Source organism: Mustela lutreola, chromosome 5 (genome assembly GCF_030435805.1).
Source record: "Mustela lutreola isolate mMusLut2 chromosome 5, mMusLut2.pri, whole genome shotgun sequence".
NCBI lineage: Eukaryota > Metazoa > Chordata > Mammalia > Carnivora > Mustelidae > Mustela > Mustela lutreola.
In genome coordinates, this window is record NC_081294.1 from 81,616,265 (window position 1) to 81,634,759 (window position 18,495).

At 38.0% G+C, this 18,495-nt stretch overlaps 1 protein-coding gene across 1 annotated transcript in view; it reads left to right on the forward strand.

Moving 5' to 3' along the window:
- KCTD16 (potassium channel tetramerization domain containing 16) overlaps positions 1 to 18,495 on the forward strand; it is a 281,874-nt gene that overhangs the window by 26,641 nt on the left and 236,738 nt on the right. The gene's annotated exons all lie outside the window — the stretch shown is intronic.

The following is an 18,495-nucleotide window of genomic DNA, read 5'->3' on the forward strand; positions in this document are numbered from 1 at the left end:
TGCCCAGGTGTTTGAATTGTGCCGGCCAGTTTTATCTGGTTGTGATAAATCGCCTCCTGCTCTGGCAGTCAGCGCTGGGGTGGGGAAGAGGAGGAATTAAAATACACTAATGAGTACTCCCCGTTGAATCTCTGCAGCATCTGTTTTACACCTAGGACCCCACGTATTTATTAGACAAAAATATCCAAGGTTTAAAACACAATTATAATATTTTCTGCTTAGGTTAAAAAACCAAAACAGAACAGTAGGAGGATGATCTATTGTAAAGAACCTCATCTTCAGTTATTGTTTTTTGCTTCTGTACAGAAGCTTTTTCATTCTCCACTCATGTGATGCCAAACAGGTGCCATACCAGCGGCCAAGTCTCAGCAATGGGAAGGAAATGTGTTACTTTTGCTTTTGATGTTGCCTTTAGATGTTCCAAAGTCAAGTCAAGATGAGTTCTTCAAACCTTCCTATGTAGTAGAGACTCGGGCCATTGATCTCAAAAACGTGCTCACCAGCCTCATTCCACAAGAGAAAGTTCAGATTTCAACTCTCTTGTGAGAAGTATAATATATAAAAGCCTTACACATTTTATTTTATTAATGTTTTTTTATCCAGTCTGTCTTGGTTGAATCACTCTTTTCTTAAATATTTTATATATTTATTTATTTGGCAGAGAGAGAGAGAACACAAGCAAGGGGAGGGGGAGAAGGAGGCTCTCCTCGAGGGGAGAACCCGATGTGGGGCTCGAATGCCTGGAATCATGACCTGAGCCAAAGGCAGATGCTTAGCCACTTAATGACTGAGCCATCAAGGTGCCCCAGTTGAATCACTTATATTTACCATGTATTTCTTCTCCATCCCAAGGATCACAAGTTGTTTGGGTGACATAAGATGTACTTAGCCAGTGGGGTAGTGTCTAAGGAACTTCACTCAAACCATTAACTCCAGTGAACGTGGTGGGTGATTTAGTAAAAGATGTGAGACTTGGAATCAGGCTAGAGTTTCATACCCCAGTTGTGCTACTTACCAGCCCTGTGGGCCAAGGCAAGCTACTGGGCAAACGGAGTCTGGCTTTCCTGCAAACTGGGAACAAAAGTACTTGCTTCACCTGCTTCTTGTAGGGCTCAAATAAGATGATATTTATAGGCGAACACTCAGGAAACTATAATGCACTGTACTAAGAAGTTGTAATACATATATAAACCATGCTCATTATAAGCCCTCCCTTTTCCACAGACAACAATTATTACAGTCAAAAATAAGATGTGCCAGAAACCGATCTCTCCCTAAAGGGACCTCAGCTTTTCCCTCTCTCTCCTAATGAAAACAGAAATACATCACTGTCTCTTTGGATGAAAGCTAAAAGCTGTCCGATGAGCAATAAATAAATGATTGCCAGGAAATACACACACTAGCCTCACTAAAGGCAAGCTCCATTTCCAACCCATGAAAGTACAAAAACACACCCCCTGATGGAATAAAATGTTCTCACTTTATGCTTTTGGGGGGAATCACTTTGCACAAGCAATTATCTTGGTTTTATGCACAAAGCTTAGCCTACTGATTAAGTGATTTCAACCTTTTAACAATTTGTTCCTTTGGGTTGATGTAAGGCTGCTGTTTCCCTATTCTTTGGAAGTCTCAGCGCCTCTCCCAGCACGTAGCTTCCCTGCCCATAGCTAAGAAAGGCTAAGCTAAAGTCCTCTCTCTCCTGATGAGCCCCAGAAGCTTCAGCGAATTTACTGAGCTCTTGGTTTCCATAGTTTGTATTTAACTAGAACAGGAGCCATGGAATCCATCTGACTGAGTCAAACCCTCACTCTACCACTTATTTCTTATCTGACCTTGGACACACAAGTTACCTAAACTCTTGATGATTCAGTTTTCTTGTCTATAAAATGGGAATGATGACAGGAACTACTTTATGGAGTTGCTGAGAAGGTTAAGTGAAATTATTAATATAAAGTGCTTAGTGAAGTGCCTGGGTCATGGTAAGTGGTCCATGAATATTACTTTTTAATATTATTATTATTATTATTGAAACGAGTCTTTTGGTTTTTTAGATAGAAAATTATGATATAATATTCCATATTCCTTATTAAACTTCAGATAGTTCTTTTTAGATTCACTATTGAAAATTCATGCCTGTGGGAATGAGCCTCATGCCCTTTGGAAACATTTTAATGTCTGATTCTTATTGTAAAAGACACACAACCCACCAGAAGAATCGAAATATCTTCAAAGTAGGAACATCCTCCTTCTTTCTCTACACCCCCAACTCTTATCAGTATTGTGTGTTTTACCTAATACTTACTGACCGTGGTAATTTTTTTTTTAAATTTAATTCTATTTTTTCAGTGTTCCATGACTATGGTAATTTTTAGACCAAAAGGTCATTGTCTATGTCTGGAGTCAGAACAAGAAAAACCGTGTAGATCTTGCAATGTCTGTGTTATAGCAGTGACATCATTAGACAACAGAACATTTCCCTAGGCCCTCCTGCACGCCAGACACTGTTAGATGCTGGAGATACACAGAACCCTGTCTCTGCCCATGAGATGCTAGTGGAGACACAAACACAAATATGTCATTATCAGATAATAATTAGTAAGTACTGGATCTGAGGAACAAATAAAATGCAGCGGGAGAAATGAATTCTGCCTGTTGGACCAAGTCAGGGAAAGCTCTGAAGAAGAGGCCGCGTTTGAGCTGGGCCCTTGAAGATGAGCAGGAGTTGGGCCAGTGGGGGTGTGGGGTGGGGGAGGGCCATTCAGGTGGAAGCAAGAGCAGGTGCAAACAGCATGTGCACAGAGCTTTGAAGGGATGGTTCCAGGGAGTTTTCTGGAACTGGTTGTTCATCTGGTATGTCTAGAATCAAGTACGATGGACACTGTGCTTACACTTACTTAAAATTTACGGATATAACTCTCCCATCATGATGTAGAGATAATATAAAATATGAATAACTCATATTTTGTGAAATAGAGGTAAAAATTATGAAAGATTCTATCTTAGAGAAACTTGGTTCTAGTATAGTAAGATACGTGGAGAAATTTAGGAAAGGCAACAATATGAGTGGCTTGAAAATCACATGACGATATTTGTTAAGAAGAGGAGGATCTGTGTAAATGTCTTTATCTGCTGGGACTCTGCGGGAGGCATCATGGGATAAGCATTGGTTCAGGGGGAAAGATTTATTCTGCTACCATCTGGATGGTGACCTGGAAAAGTTGCTTAACCCTGTGGGACTCAGTTTTCTCATTTGTAAAATTTTTGTATGCGATGATTTTAAAGTCTTGAAATTTAAGGATCTCTTGTGTTGGCAATCGCTATCTCAGTACTGGAGTAGGTTTTAATGGCCTGCCTGATCCCCACTGAAAAATGCCCTATGACTAATCTATGACAGTAGGTTGGGTGGTTAGGTACAAGTAACTTTTCATAGATGGACAGATATACTATTAAATCTCTGCTTTGATTCTCTACCTTGGTTGTTCCTTCCCTTTAGTGCTAGGTTCTTCTGTATTCTGTCCCCCTACCCAGAATGTTTCTCCTACTCTGAAAGTTTGGCTGCTTCTGGCTCTGCCAATTATATGCCTCTATTTGGTTTTAATCAGGGTGAACATAAAGCACTAAAATAATTTCTATCCAAGTTGATTTGGCTCTGGTTTCTTATCCTATTAAAGAATGGTCACTATTTAGATCACACGCCATGAGGCTGCTGTCCTTGCTATCATAATTGTGAGTTGGCAGATTGATACGGTATTAAATTCCAGTTGAGCAGATGGTGCCAGGATTTAAACTTATGCTTATCAGATACAGATGGTCCAAACACTGAACTTATCTGTTGGTTATTTTTATTTAGAGCAGTTTAAATATAAATTACTATGCATATTTTTTTTTTGGTGACTTTTGTTTTTCTAGTGATTAGAAATGACTTTTCTTATTCTTTATCTTTTTGTGGGCAAGGTCTTTGGTTTTAACTGATACGTATTTTCTTCCATGTTGACCCAGATTGTCTCCCCAAACCTGTTCTATTCATTTTCCAGCTTTTTCTGGAACAAGAGAAAAAACAGTCCACAATGTTCATTAGTCCGGAAGACAAAGCTCTTTCGTTGTCAAGACTTCCAAATCTCATACATCCACCCTTCTCCATCCCCAGTAAAAGTTGTCAGTAGCACGGCAGAACTTAGCACACAGGACCTAGCAGGGCCCACGGTGACTTTAGAGATGAGAAAATAAAATAGAACATCAGAGAAACTGGTTGATTTATCCAAGGTTACATTGAAGTGTTTGTAAGAGTCAAGGCCAGAATGGTGTCTTTGAATTCCTCTTTGGTGCTCTTTCCAGACACCACACAGCCTCCTGGAACCGCTCCCGTTGCTTAGCATCAGATACTGTTACTAGCGACTGGCATTTTTCCCACATAGGGAAATTGATGCCATCACTATGGAGAACAAACTCTCTGCCAACTTTCTGAAAAACCACAAGTTCCACAAATGTTTCATGGTTCTAGATCTGAAGGTAGGGCTTGTGCAACCAAATGGCTATGAATTGAAAAAAGGAGATGTTGCAATGAAGGAGGCAGGAGCAACAATAGTGATGTAGAATGTAGGATAGGAAGAGAAGTAAGACATAGGCTGCTGTAGCTGAAAAACGCTCATGAAGATGAATTTGTCGCATAGATTTCCCTTGTCTTCTTGAAGATTTTCAGGGGCTGATTTTTCAATCCCTTAGGAAACTATTTCAGTATTTCGCCATCCTGGGAGTCAATGAGATCATCTTGCTTTCATTTAGGAGCATTAATTCCCTTTAGTTTGGTAATTTCAAGTCAAAAGTTGTCATTTCTTTCTTTCTTTCTTTCTTTCTTTTTTTTTTTTTTTTTTTGGAAGAAGGGAGAGTTGCCTAGGGAATGTGACAAAATCAAGTTTAAAACTTACTTAGATAAAACAAGCTTTTACAGAGAGTGTGGTAGTAACCAGACCTCATTTCATGCTTCTCCAATGATCGCTTAGTCTTACTGGCTTCTCTCCTTCCCAAGAGGGCAGTATGTTATCTCCCAACAGCCCGTCTCTCTGTTGGGAAGAGGTGGGTTATAAGATGAGATCTTCAAAAGTGATGATGTCATTTGCATTCATCCAAAACAATTAATTTGAGCTCTTTTTGGCATACCCTTTAGCACCATTTTTTACTTGTCCTCCTTTGTCTATTCCACAAGTACTTCACTGCATGTCTTCTTGGTGCTGAGGACTAGGAATAAAGCTGGGGCAAGAAAGATGCTTGCCAGCAAGAAAGGGAGGACTTAGATGATTAAGTAGATTAAGTAGATGACTGTAATCCCTCGCAATGAGCACAATGCTATGACAGAAGCAAGCGTGAGAGGTGGGAGAGCAAACCGTGCCGGAAAGCCTATGGAGACACTCAATAAATGCTCGATGGATGAGACAAGAGACCTAAAACTGCAACTTCCTAATTGTGTGATTTTTGGCAAGCCTGGGCCTCAGTTGTCTTATCTGCAAACTGGGGATAATAATATTTTCTAGACAGCCTCTCAGAGTTTTTATGAGAATCAATTAAAACAAAACACTTAAAAGCACTTAAGAAACCATTTAGCACTTAAGAAACCATTATTCTATACAAGGGAGTTGTTAGAAGAAAGGATGTTTTTCTTTCTCGTGTTGTCTGTGGTCATGGTATCTGAATGTGGACTAATTAAGAATTTTGGGTAAATTTCTTGGGAGAATGGATTTCAGCCGAAGAAATGTGTCTATGGAAGTCCCTGAGAGACTTTATCTGAAAGTACATTTTCCCCCTTTTTAAAAAATTGTATTATGTTAATTACTATACAGTATATCATTAGTTTTTTTTTTAAGATTTTATTTATTTATTTGAGAGAGAGACAGTGAGAGAGACCATGAGTGAGGAGAAGGTCAGAGAGAGAAGCAGACTCCCTGTGGAGCTGGGAGCCTGATGCGGGACTCAATCCTGGGACTCTGGGATCATGACCTGAGCCAAAGGCAGTCATCCAACCAACTGAGCCACCCAGGCGTCCCTCATTAGTTTTTGATGTAGTGTTCCATGATTCATGGTTTGAATGTAATACTCAGAGCTCCATGCAATACGTGCCTTCTTTATAAGAGAAAAACATATGACATGAACCCCAGAGACAGTGGTGAAGAATCTAATTTAGTTTGCATTTGGAGTGAAGAAGATTCTCAAAGACTTTTTATTTCTTTTTTAAAGGGCTTTTGAGGCTATGTTTACCTCCTCAACTCCTGTTTTGAGAGGCCTCTAAACTACCAGTGATTAAATTCATTTAATCCCCTAGAATTCCCCTAGAAACATTTAAAAATAGCATAATCATAAACTATCTTGCCTTTTTGAATACCAAATAGGTGATTGACATTAATGCCAAGGAAACTACAAGAAGAAACAAGGTGGTCTTTATAATCAAGGGTCATATAGTCTAACTGATGGACTAGGAGCACCAGACATAAAATGATAATGAATGATAGCTATAGAGTATATGCATTGTACGCGAAATGGGTCAGAGAGCTTGTCATAGGCTTATAAAGACATTGAGGTTCCACTGGCATTTGGAGGATGGACAAGATTTGGATAAGGTTAAATGGAATGAGGGAATTATTCATCTGTAGTGCCAGTTTTTGAGCTAATATTAATGGCTCCCATTTATTAAGTGCTTTCTATATGTCAGACACGTGGTAAAAGCTTTATGTGTATGACTCCATTTGAACCTCATAACAAACATATGAAGTTGGTACTATTTGCATCCTTATTTTACATAAAAGAAAGCCTAGTTTCAGAGGGTAAAGTAATGCGTCATTAGAGACAATGCTGATATGTGGTAACCAGGCTTTAAACTAAGCTATAACTTATTCTAAAGTCTGTGTTATTAACCACTGTATTGTGTCACTTTCTGACTCTGTGTACACTGGAAAGGTTTCAAATGAATGACTCACATCCACTGAGGAATTTGTCAGCATTTTTCAAACTTCGTGAATATCTGCTTAAATGAGAATCTTCCTTCTGTCCTTTCCTCCTTCCTTCTACCTTCTTTCTTCACTCCCTCCTTTTTTTATCACAATATATGGTGGCTTTTCTTCTCTTTGTCTTTTTTAATAGTTAATTTTTAAATTTTGAGATAGTTTACATCTAATAAAGTAGTAAAAAAAAAAGTCTCCAGCACCCTTCACCTAGCCTTTCTTTATGTTAACATAGAATGTGTACCAAAACGAAGGCATTAACCATAGTATAATACAATTAGCTGATGTACAGAACTTAGTAGGATTTCATCAGTTTTTTTCTAATGTTCTTCTTTTGTTCTAACATCCAATCCAGGTTGCAGTAGTGCATTTAGTTGCCATGTCTCTGTAGAATCCTCTAGTCTGTGATTGTACTTCAGCCTGTTCTTGTCTTTCGGAAAATTGACACTTAAAAAAAAATTATACAGAGAGTGCTTATGCACAGGAGCAGGGGTGGGAAGGGGCAGAGGGAGAGGGGGAGAGAGAGAAAATCTGAAGCAGGCTCCATACTCGGTAAAGAGCCTGACCCAGGCTTGATCTCATGACCCTGAGATCATGATCTGAGCCCAAATCAAGAGTCAGAAGCTTAACCAACTGAGCCACTAAGGTATCCTTAGAACCTTGATTTTTTGGAGATTGCTGGCCAGTTATTTTGTCTAATGTGTGTTGTGTTTTCTTATGATTAGACTGGGATTATGCATTCTTGGAAAGGATACAGGAGAGGTGATGTGACTTTAGAGGTGTGTCTCATGTCCAAGAGTTCTTGATGACAATACATGGTTTTAAAATGTCCCTAAATGCTGCCGGATTGTTTAGGCCAGTGAGGAGACAGAAGAGGAAATGCATCTCTTAAAACAACAGATCTAGGTTGGGGTACAGGCGTTGGACATGGGAAGAGATGAGCTCTGCTTCCCCACCTCACTGTGCATACTTTGAAGTTGCTACAGTGTTGAAGAGGACAGATTCCTCTGTCAAGTCATGCATGGTCCTTGAGGTCCTCTTAATTCTGAAATTCACTCTGTAGGGTCTAAATTGTTGTCTGAACTTGATTTTCTGACTTGATAGCCTGGGGATAGTGATAGTGGAAAGAAGGGCACTAAATGAGTAAAAAGCATTCCAAATAATGCAGTTCCTCTCTGACCTTACTCATGTCCTCAAAACACTTTTCAGGAGCATTAAAGGATGGGGTTGAAAACCAGACATGCAACTTTCATTATGGTTGAGGTGGAAAGATTATATTAAAGGCACTCATGTCTGGGAATAACAGGATATTACAGTAGAAGCACTCTTTTCACAAGAGCCTTTGAATTTTACACACAGATAGGAAATTGCAATCAGATCAATTAAAGGCATGCTAGTTTTTACACTAATCCCTTTCTTAATCACTGACTTTGGTGGATGTTTTAATTTTATTCAAGGAGGCAAGAGAGGCTTGTGTGTGAATAAAAATGAAAGGACTGTGAGTATAAAGACTTTATCACTAGTGCTCCCCTGTTGAATACAGCGATTTTCTGGTTACCTGATCTGAAATGAATTGTAAGTCAGTGGCATAAGAGAGTACAATACAATAATTCAGGGTACCATGTTTTGCCTACGAAGCATAAATATTTGAACACTTGCATTACCATTTCTGAATGAGTGGATTAACTAGCTATGAAATATTAACTCATGTTCTTTTGGGTATGATTGAAATATTACATTCAGTATTTACCCCCCACACCCCCCCCCAAATCCCTGTGTTCTATGAAATGTGAAAAGAATCTCATTTCACTGTCTTGCTTCATTTAACTAGTGCCACTTCTACGATATGATATGGCAACCATGTTGCAGCTGAGAGTTTAAGATTTTCATTGTGCTCTTGGGAGGATCAGTATACAACTGTACCCCACCTTACCCATTTTCTCTGAAGACTGTTAAGTTCAAATTTATAAATTCAGAAGAAGAGCTGGCAATCTAAAGAGTTTTTTTTTTTAACTTTTATGTTTTATAAGCTTACTACTTTAAGTATTAAAAGGTATTAAAGCAAGATACATTGTTTGTACTTCCAAGACCAGGATCTCCTTACCAACATTCTAGTTTACAGACAGGAGTCACGTTAGTCTTGTCTATAAAACAATACAGTTCTTAGCAGGTGACTTTTCATAGAAAATGATAGGCATTTCACCATTTTTAGCATCATCATCATCATCATCATCATTATTATTACTAGATAAATAATATGAACCATAGACAATTACTTTTCCCCCTAGGTAACACATTTGTCACTTTCCCATCTAATATTCTGCTATTGTCACATATTTTAATTCTACATGTACCTTAAATCTCATGAGACATTGTAATTATTTATAGAGTCCACATTTATTTATGAACCAATAGTAATACAATATTATTAACTAAAATTCATAATTTATTAAGATTCCCTTGCTTTTTACCTAGTGTCTTTATTCTGTTCTAGAATTAGAGAATATGTTTGGTCATCTCATTTCCTCAGGCTCCTCTTGGCTGATATTTTGCTCATGATTAGGTTAGGACTGTGGGCTTTTAGGAGAAAGTACACAGAGATAACCTGCCATTTTTATCATGCCATCTGAAGAGTACACACTATCAACATGACTTACCACTCTGATCTTAACCTTGATCATTTGGCTAATGTTGAGGTTATCAGGTTTCTCCATGATAAAGTTGTGCTTTTTTTCCCACTTTGCACACTGTATTCTTTGAGAAGAAGTCACCATGCACAGCCCACACTCAAGGAGTAAAGAGTTATGCTTCTTCTCAAGGGAAGAATACCTACATAAATTATTTGGAATTCTTCTGCACAGATTTGTCTCTTCTTTCTCATTTATTTCTTTATTCAATCATTTATTTATGTTGTGGACATTTATTTTATTCTTGGAGTTATAGTGCAAGTTTGCATTATACTTTAGTTTGTTACTCAATTTCTCCCACCTTTGGCCCTTGGGAACTCTTTTATTTGGCTTTTGTGTTCCTTTGACATACTACCAGCCTTGTGGGTTTTTTATTTGTGTATTTCTGTGTGTGTGTGTGTGTGTGTGTGTGTGTGTGTGTGTGTGTGAATGCTTCATTATTTTGGCATTCTATAAATCTATAAATTCTTCCCAGGCTTATTTTGAATATTTCCTATTCCAGTCCCAGGATCAACCATTTCTATGAAGAGGACTGGTTTCTTATATTGGATAATGGTATTAGAAATCAAGATCTGGGTGCTTGGTGTGCTTCACGCCACTTGGGTGATACCGCTTCTAGTCTCTGTCATCTGACATGTGGTATACTAACCACATATGTATACATACTTATGTTATATGGTATACATATAATATTAGGCAGATTGTGTAACCATCTATAACTATGTTAAGCTAAATATGCATTCATTTTGATGACTCTAGTTCTCAAATCCATTACTATGTGGATCATTCTAGCTTCCTCCCCTAGCTTATATGTAAACTCTAACAGTGAGAACCAGTTCTTGCTATCTGCTGTCCACTATCTGCTGTTCAGTTCTGGTATGCATGTGTAGTAAATTCAGAATTGTTAACCTGTATCTCATGGGATACAACTGTACGGTGCTTATGTACAGTTTCCTTAACTTTTGGTCTTACAAACTCCCTTCATTTCCAGTGTTACTTAGGTCAGGACCTTTTCCCTCCACCCTCTTCAGTAAGGCTATTTTTTAAAAATGCAGTATGACTGTATTGTTTTGGTTCTTCTCTATTTTAAAAAAATCCCTTTGTTTCTGCATGTTTTATTCTGGATATTTTCTTCTGACCTATGTTCACTAACTCTTCAGCTAGGTTTACTTGAAACATTAAAAATCTTTGGGTACTTAATTTTGATTATCAGATTTTTTCAGTTATGTTTTTCCACTTGGTTCCTTTAGGTAGTTTTCAGTTCCCCATCAAAATTCTTAGTTGTGTGTATCATCTCTTGGAACATATTAAACATAGTCTGTATATCATGACAGTATTATTCGGATCCCATACGAGTTTGTTGATCTTGTCTGTTTTCCCCTTTTGGTTTGTGGTCCCTTTGTCTTATCTCTTCCTGGGTTTAGTTGGTTTTTTATTGAATTCCAGACACTGTATTTGAAAAAACTATTAGGGTAAAGTGAACTCTAAGATGGTATTCCTCCAGAAAGGGTTTAGTTTTGCTTCTAGCAAGAGGCTAGAGTCAACAGAAGTCCTGGATTACCTTAACTCAAATTCAAGGACTGAGATGATTTGAATCAGGGCTTCTACCATTGTGAAGATTGATGTATTTATGGTTTATGGGCCTTTAAGGTACTCAGAGCAAAGCATGGAGAATTTCTAAGGCTCCTCATCGTTAAGTGGACTTAGGACTCCAAGTTTTGTCTTTCTAACTTAACAGTTTCAAAATCTGTACTCAGATTCTAGTCATTTCTTTTGGGATTGACTGGTCCCCTGTGAAATCTGTAAAAGATGTTTTTGGGTCAAATGATTTATAAGGCCCTTGTGCGTGGAGCACAGAGTTATGCTTAAATATAGTTCCTACCAACTTTTATTTTAGTTGTGAGACTAAGAGTATTCATAGGAAACACTGAGAGCCAGTTGGATAATGAGATGCTAAACTGCCTTACATAGGCAAATCAAGACTAGCAGTATCTATATTAAGTTGGTTGCCTGTACAATATAAGGTACATAAAGGAGAAACTGGTGACAGTTGCTATCTAAGCCAGGAACTGACCTGATAGACTTCCTGTTTCCTTTTTTTTTTCTTTTCTTTTTTGGTAGGTTTGTTTTATTTTGTTTTGTTTTTGAGAGAGAGCAAGAGCATGGGTGGGTGAGGAAGGGGCAGAGGAATAGACTGAATCTCAAGTAGACTCCTCACTGACAATGGTGCCCAACATGGGCCTCAACCTCACAACCCTGAGACCATGACCTGAACTGAAATCAAGAGGCAGATGCTTAACTGACTGAGCCACCGTGTGCCCTCTTTTCTACTTTTATACTTCTCAATCAGGTATACTCTCTGCCGAGATAGATACATGACCCAATCTATCTCAGCTTTAACAAAATCACCCTTTTAGTAAATTAAATCTGTGTTTTGTTTGGGGTTGAAGAAATACCTCTATTTTTAGATATCTTTCCCAATGGGCCTTCAGAAGTGGACCCAATTTCTAGTTCCTCACCTTCCTTGTTTAGCTCTGCCAAGGAGTCTTGGTGGTATGATTAGAATTCTAACTTTGTGTTTTTGTGGCATTTTGAACTTCATATCCTTTATCTGTAAGTCAAATGAAATGTGGTAGTTAATGTGAAACTCCTTAAAAGTGAAAATCATGTGTGGATTATGCATTATTAATATTGTCTTGGCTTGCCATCAGATTGTGGAGATAGTAAGATTAGAAAGCTCTGGATATGGGAAGACTATATTGATGATTCTTTTAAGAGAGCTGATTGAGACCCTCAGGAACCTGAATTATGATTTTTTTATTCATTCATTTTAACATTTATTCTTCCATTTATTTATTTAATAAGTAATTACTGAGTAACCCAGGCCTGGCATTGTACTAGATGGTGAGGATTGCAGAGCAAATATGCACAGTCTTTGTCCTTGAAGAGCTTACTGTATACTGAGGGGGATAGAAATTAATCAATGAAGCACATTAAAATAAATGTGAAGTCGCACTGAGATGGATACCTTGAAGGAAATGACTGTAACTTTAAGAACATATTTGGGGGGATGGAGGGTTTCACCTGGTCAGAGAGATCTGGGAAAATGTCCTCAAGCAAGTGATGGTTGCTATGAGACTTATAGATAGGGAGTTCAAAGAACTACCATCTACAAAAGTCCTTAGGTGAGAGGAAAACTGACATGTTTGGAGACATTAAAGACATTCAGAATGTCTGGAAGATAGAGGCAACAAGGAAGTGTGGGATATCAGGTGGGGCTGAGAGGCATGCGAGGTCCAGATCCTGCAGGGTTTCATGGCCATGGTGAGTATTCTGCTGTTTATCACAAGGACATTGGGGGAGCTGTTGAAATGTGCTGGGGAATAGAATTGTGGTCCCCAGATCAGGTGACATGTGGGCAGAGAGATGGTCTCCAGCAGGCTTCCTATCAGCTGGTTGACTCTTCCATTTTCTACCATTATGTTGACAGAGAAGAGTAATTTAATGTGAATTTTTCAATGCAAGCAGGATCTGTAAGTTTATGCCCAGGAGAACATTATCGAAAAGGCACTGACCGTAATTCCAGGTAGCATTAAAAAATCATCAGACTACTTCCATTTGCTCAATGAATAAATGGTAGCTATTTTTCAGAAGTCATTAGGATAAAATCAAGCCAAATTTGGCATTGGGTTACATCTACTAAACATTTAAAGATGAAAATATTGAGAACATTCAAACAATTAGATTCTTCCTTTATCATGTTTAAAATATAATGGAATGAAATGGATAGTATGGAACTTTGATGGTGCTTGATTTTTTAATTAAATTTTAAATATTTGGTTTGTGTTAACTTAGGAGGAATTGGAGGAATTGGATTGTTTGTTTCCATATCCTGTTAAGTAAAACACATCAAATCACTAAATAATAAGTGAACATTGACCAGGTACCATCACTGTACCATAGCCCCTACTGATTTTCTTTTTCTTTTCCTACTCATCTTCCCTTTCTAGTCCCTTTGATTTTTGGTTTATTGCCCCAGTCCCACATCACTTGATTTATTGAGACTCCCCTGGCCATGAGGAAGATATATCAGTTAGAACATGAACTCTGAAGTTAGTTTTATTCACCTGGCTCTCAGGAACATCAGATGTCCACAATGTGATCTTGAGAAAATCACTGAACTTCCCATTGTTCAGTTTTCTTTTACTTCAAATTTCAGATAATGTTGACTATCTAACTTGGGATACTATGATAATTAAATTACATAATTATGTAAAATGCTTTTCATAGTTTCTGTGAGTTTCCAGAGAGGACTGCAATAATATCTCCCATCTCCTATGTCCTTTTACAATGTGACCAGCTTCTCTGACATCAAGAGGTGGGGCTCATGTCCTCTCCGTGGCTTGTGATTACTTTGGCCACAGAATATGGTGGAATGATGCCTTGTGACTTCCAAGGCTAGGTCATGAAAGGCACTCCAGTTTCTGCCTTGTATTCTGAGATACTCCCTCTTGGAACACGGAGTTACCATGGAAAAATCCTGATTACCCTGGGGAAGCCCAGGCACATGGATAGACCACAAGAAGGTGCCTGGTCAAAAGGTCTAGCTGATGTCCCAACCAACAGCCAGCCTTGATTGCGAATTGCGTCAATAAAAACGCCTTCACTTGATTTCAGTTCCCAGCAGTCAAGTTTTCCTAGCTGAGATTCCAGCCATCATGAAGCACAGAAAAACTTTTCTGGTATGCCATTTGAATTTGACTTGTAGAATCTATAAATGAATATGATAAATAATTGTTTTAAGCTGATTGTGGGATAGTTATTAGTAATAATTGCAACAATTTTCAATAAATTCTAGCCATTATTAACATGGTCATGATCAGTATTATTACCTCTGTCACAGGATAATTTATATATAGTACATTACCAACAAACCAATATAAACAAACCAAACTTAACTTACCATGAATATACATAAAGTCTAGGAGATGTTGTAGAACATGACTTTATTTCCTTACCAAATCAGTGTTGTTGTCGGTGGGCATCCAAGAGTGCCTTCTCTAGCAGGCCTTCCTAACACTTCTCTAATTTTCCTGCCATCTTTTTGGCCCGCCACCCCTCTCCCAATCCCCCCAGGGTTCCAGTTTTGGTCTGGAGAATGATGCCTGGTCTATTTCCATGATAAATGACTGACCTCAGGTGAAGGCTTGTGAATTTCAGATTCTTCATCTGAGGTATAAATACTTACTGAGCTCCTACTATGTATTATTTGGGACACAGCAATGAATAAAACAGACCAAAATCTTGCTGTTATAGAGCTTACATTCTAGTTTGGAGAATCATATTCTGGTTTGAGCCAAAGAAATAACTGAAATCTATGGTATGGTGGAAGTGGGTAAGTACTACGGAAAAGCATAAAGCTGAGAACGGAGAAAGGGAGTGTGGGGGTCAGTGCTGTCGTTTTAGAGAGGGTAGCTGAAGATGACCTTATTGAGAAGATGGAATTTCAGTAAAGTCCTAAAACAGGCAAATGAGAAGTCATTGTGTATATCTACAGAATGTATTTTATGCAGAAGGGCCAGAAGTGCAAAGACCTGAGGTGGAGCAGGCATGAGTGTTTAAGGAGCAACAAGAAGGCCTCTGTAGCTAAAGCGGGAACTTGGCAGGAAAGGCAGGCAGAGAGGCAAATGGGCTACACAGGGTCAAGTTTTATATGACATTGTGAGGGCCCTGATTTTGATTTTGAGATGTGAGAGCAATGGAAGGTTTTGGATAGAGAAGTAATATCATTTGACTTTCGTATTCACAGACTCCCTCTGACAGCTATGTTGGAAATAGCCTGGAGAGAGACAAGGTTGAAAGCAGGGAGGCCAGTGAGGAGGCTACTGCAATTATTTGGGCAGGGTAGAGTATGACTTGGGCCTTGGGCTAAAAGAGGGTGAGAAATAGCCTCCAGCTTTGCTGATGAATTGGATGAGCCCAAGATGCCCTCAGGTTTTCGTCCCAAAGCTAGAAGCATCTAATTATCATTTCTGAAAGAGGAAGACTACTAGAGAGAAATCTCAATTTTTGAATGTTGAGATTGAGATGTCCATTAATTTCTACAGGGAAAGAACCTTTTAAAAGCTAAATATTGCCTGCCTCTCTTAAAAAAACAACAACAACAAAAAAAAAAACCAAAAAAAACCCCTTCAGTGTTATAATATTAACAGACTCTACCTCTTTACTTGATCTTATCAAAGATCTTGACCATGCAAGGCAGATTAACTCACTCTCCTGCTTAAAATTATCAAATGGCTTCCACTGTATTTAAGATAAAATCTAATTCTTTGCCACAGTCTCCAAGGTCCTTCCTACATGTATTACCTGTTCAAAGTATCTTGTAATACCCTCTTCTTCATTCATTATGCTACTACTATAGGGGCCTTGATTCTGTCTCTCAAACATGCCAAGATCATTGCAGTCTTAGGAACTTGGAGTTGCTGTTCTCTCTTTCTGGAATATTCTCTTATTTTCTGTTTCTTCTGTACCAGAGACTCTTTGTGATTATTCAGATTGTAGACTATGTGTTTCCTTCTCAAACAGTTCTTTATAATCCTTGTCATTATGTCCATAGTGCTTCTCATCCTCACATTTTATTCATTTATTTATTTATACATACATCGATGCCCTCCCCCAAGGTATCTTATCTGAATAGTTTGCTACTGTAGTCCCAGCACCTAATACAATGTCTGGCACATATTAGGCACTCAGGAAATATTTGTTAAGTGAATAAAGTTAGGAAGAAAAGGAGAAGGTAGAGAGAGAAAAAAAAAAAAAACTATTCTCTCTTATAATCAAATAGAAAACATATATCACATATTGTCTTTTTGTTGACTACAATTTTGCCTCCTTTGTTGATTAATGCATTTTATGTTTTAGACTTTATATGTTGCAAAGTATTTTACAGGGGTTTGTTTTAATAATTTTAATAATTTTTATTAAAAATTGTTTTAATAATACAAAGTCAGTAGGTCCAGCTATCTCCAATTTACATATGAAAATGAGGCTCAAGGGACAAGCCTTCTCTGCTTTTAAGTGACAGTCTGACCTGACCTTGAATCCTTGCGTCTTGACTTTGAATCCTGCATTCTTTCCACACACCTTTCTAGTTCTCTATAATACCATGGGCACAGATACTGTCACAGGCAGCAGTGTGTAGCCAAATGGGTCAGATAAATTTAGAAGTGGTCTCAAATTTTGCTGACTAGAGTCTTTGCCCATTTTAGAACCAAAATCAGAATTTATTAATATCTTCTGGCTCTAGAATTTTTAAATAACTTTCTTTAATTTACATACATATTTCTAAGACTGCTGGGAATATAACTGGGAATAAAAAAACTTCCAGAGAACATGTTCCTTTCAAAATTTTTACCTGATTTTAAAGTCTCTGGGGGCTTTGTAATCTCTGAGAAGTCTGGATTAATGGTTGGTTCCCATGTGTTCAGAAACCACAACACTCACCACAGCATTTATAGCGAGGTGAGGGGCTGTGACTGATTTCTACCTGAGGATATTTCTGGCAGAGCTGTTCAGGAGAGGACCCACCGCATACGGACTTTTTCTGCAATAATCCGCTTCCATGTCATTGTACCCAGGGGCAAAAATAATGCCCATTTAAGAGGTGTGATGCTTCAAGGGGCAGGGGAGGCAGACTGTTTCCAAGGATTCAATAGTCCAGAAGTCGCAGAGTTGACAGTTTGCTTTGGAATTCTTTGCTCTTCCTTACTCCACTTCCTGAGTTTGCCTCTGCTTACTGCGCTCAGAAATCTATGTGTTTTGGGGGTAGGAGAGGGGTTGGATATACAAAATCTAGCCTTTGTTCCAAGAAGTATGCAGTTTAGTAGGAAGATATAAAATTTATGCTCAAACAACTATAATGAAAGTTAGAATTTGGAATAGATGCAGCCTAGAATGGTTAAAATCTTGCTGATTAGAGTCACACTGACTCAGAGTTCAGGTTGTTGACTCTCATTTGGGTTGTTTTGGACAGGATACTTAACCTCCCTAAGACCTGGTTTCCTCTTTTATAACACTGACTTAACAATTTGTATATGTATTATTACATGTAATTGAATCCATTATATATTTGTCTAAGTAGATCAATATAGTTCTTGACAAATAGTAATTGGTCAATAAATGTTAGCCTTATTATTATATATCTATATATGTTTTTAAATGGTTTCATTTCTCCCTCTGCCCTTAATAAATGACTGCATTTTAAATTGAGGAAATACTATCAGTAAAGTATGAAATGGGAATATTCAGGATGTCTGAGGGAAATGGCCAGTCCCAGTTTAGCCAGAGTCTGGGATCTGTGTGAAGTTTTGAAATACGAGATAAATCTGGAAGGGTCAATTAAAGTAAGGCTTGAAGGGTTTTAAGTAACAAACTAAAGATTCTATATTTAAATCAACAGATGGGGTCAGGTAGTAAAGGATGGTATTCTGTTTAAAAGGGAAGTTTGGAGCCAAACTACCTGATTATTACTGCATGATACTGGGAAAATTACCTAATTTCTCTCTTCCTTAATTTCTTCATTTGTATAATATTACCTGCATCATAGGCTTATGGGGAACATTATGAAATAGGACATGTTCATTATGTAGCTGGGAGCCTGGGAAAACATTAAATGGTTATCATTACTATTATTTGAAGAGAACAGAGTAGTTAATTTGCAAGTGGCAGAAACAAAAGACAATACTTTCAGTGTTATTTTGTATCTAAACTGGGCATGGTGATGTATTTTGAGTAAGATAGCCATAAAATGTGATGTTTAA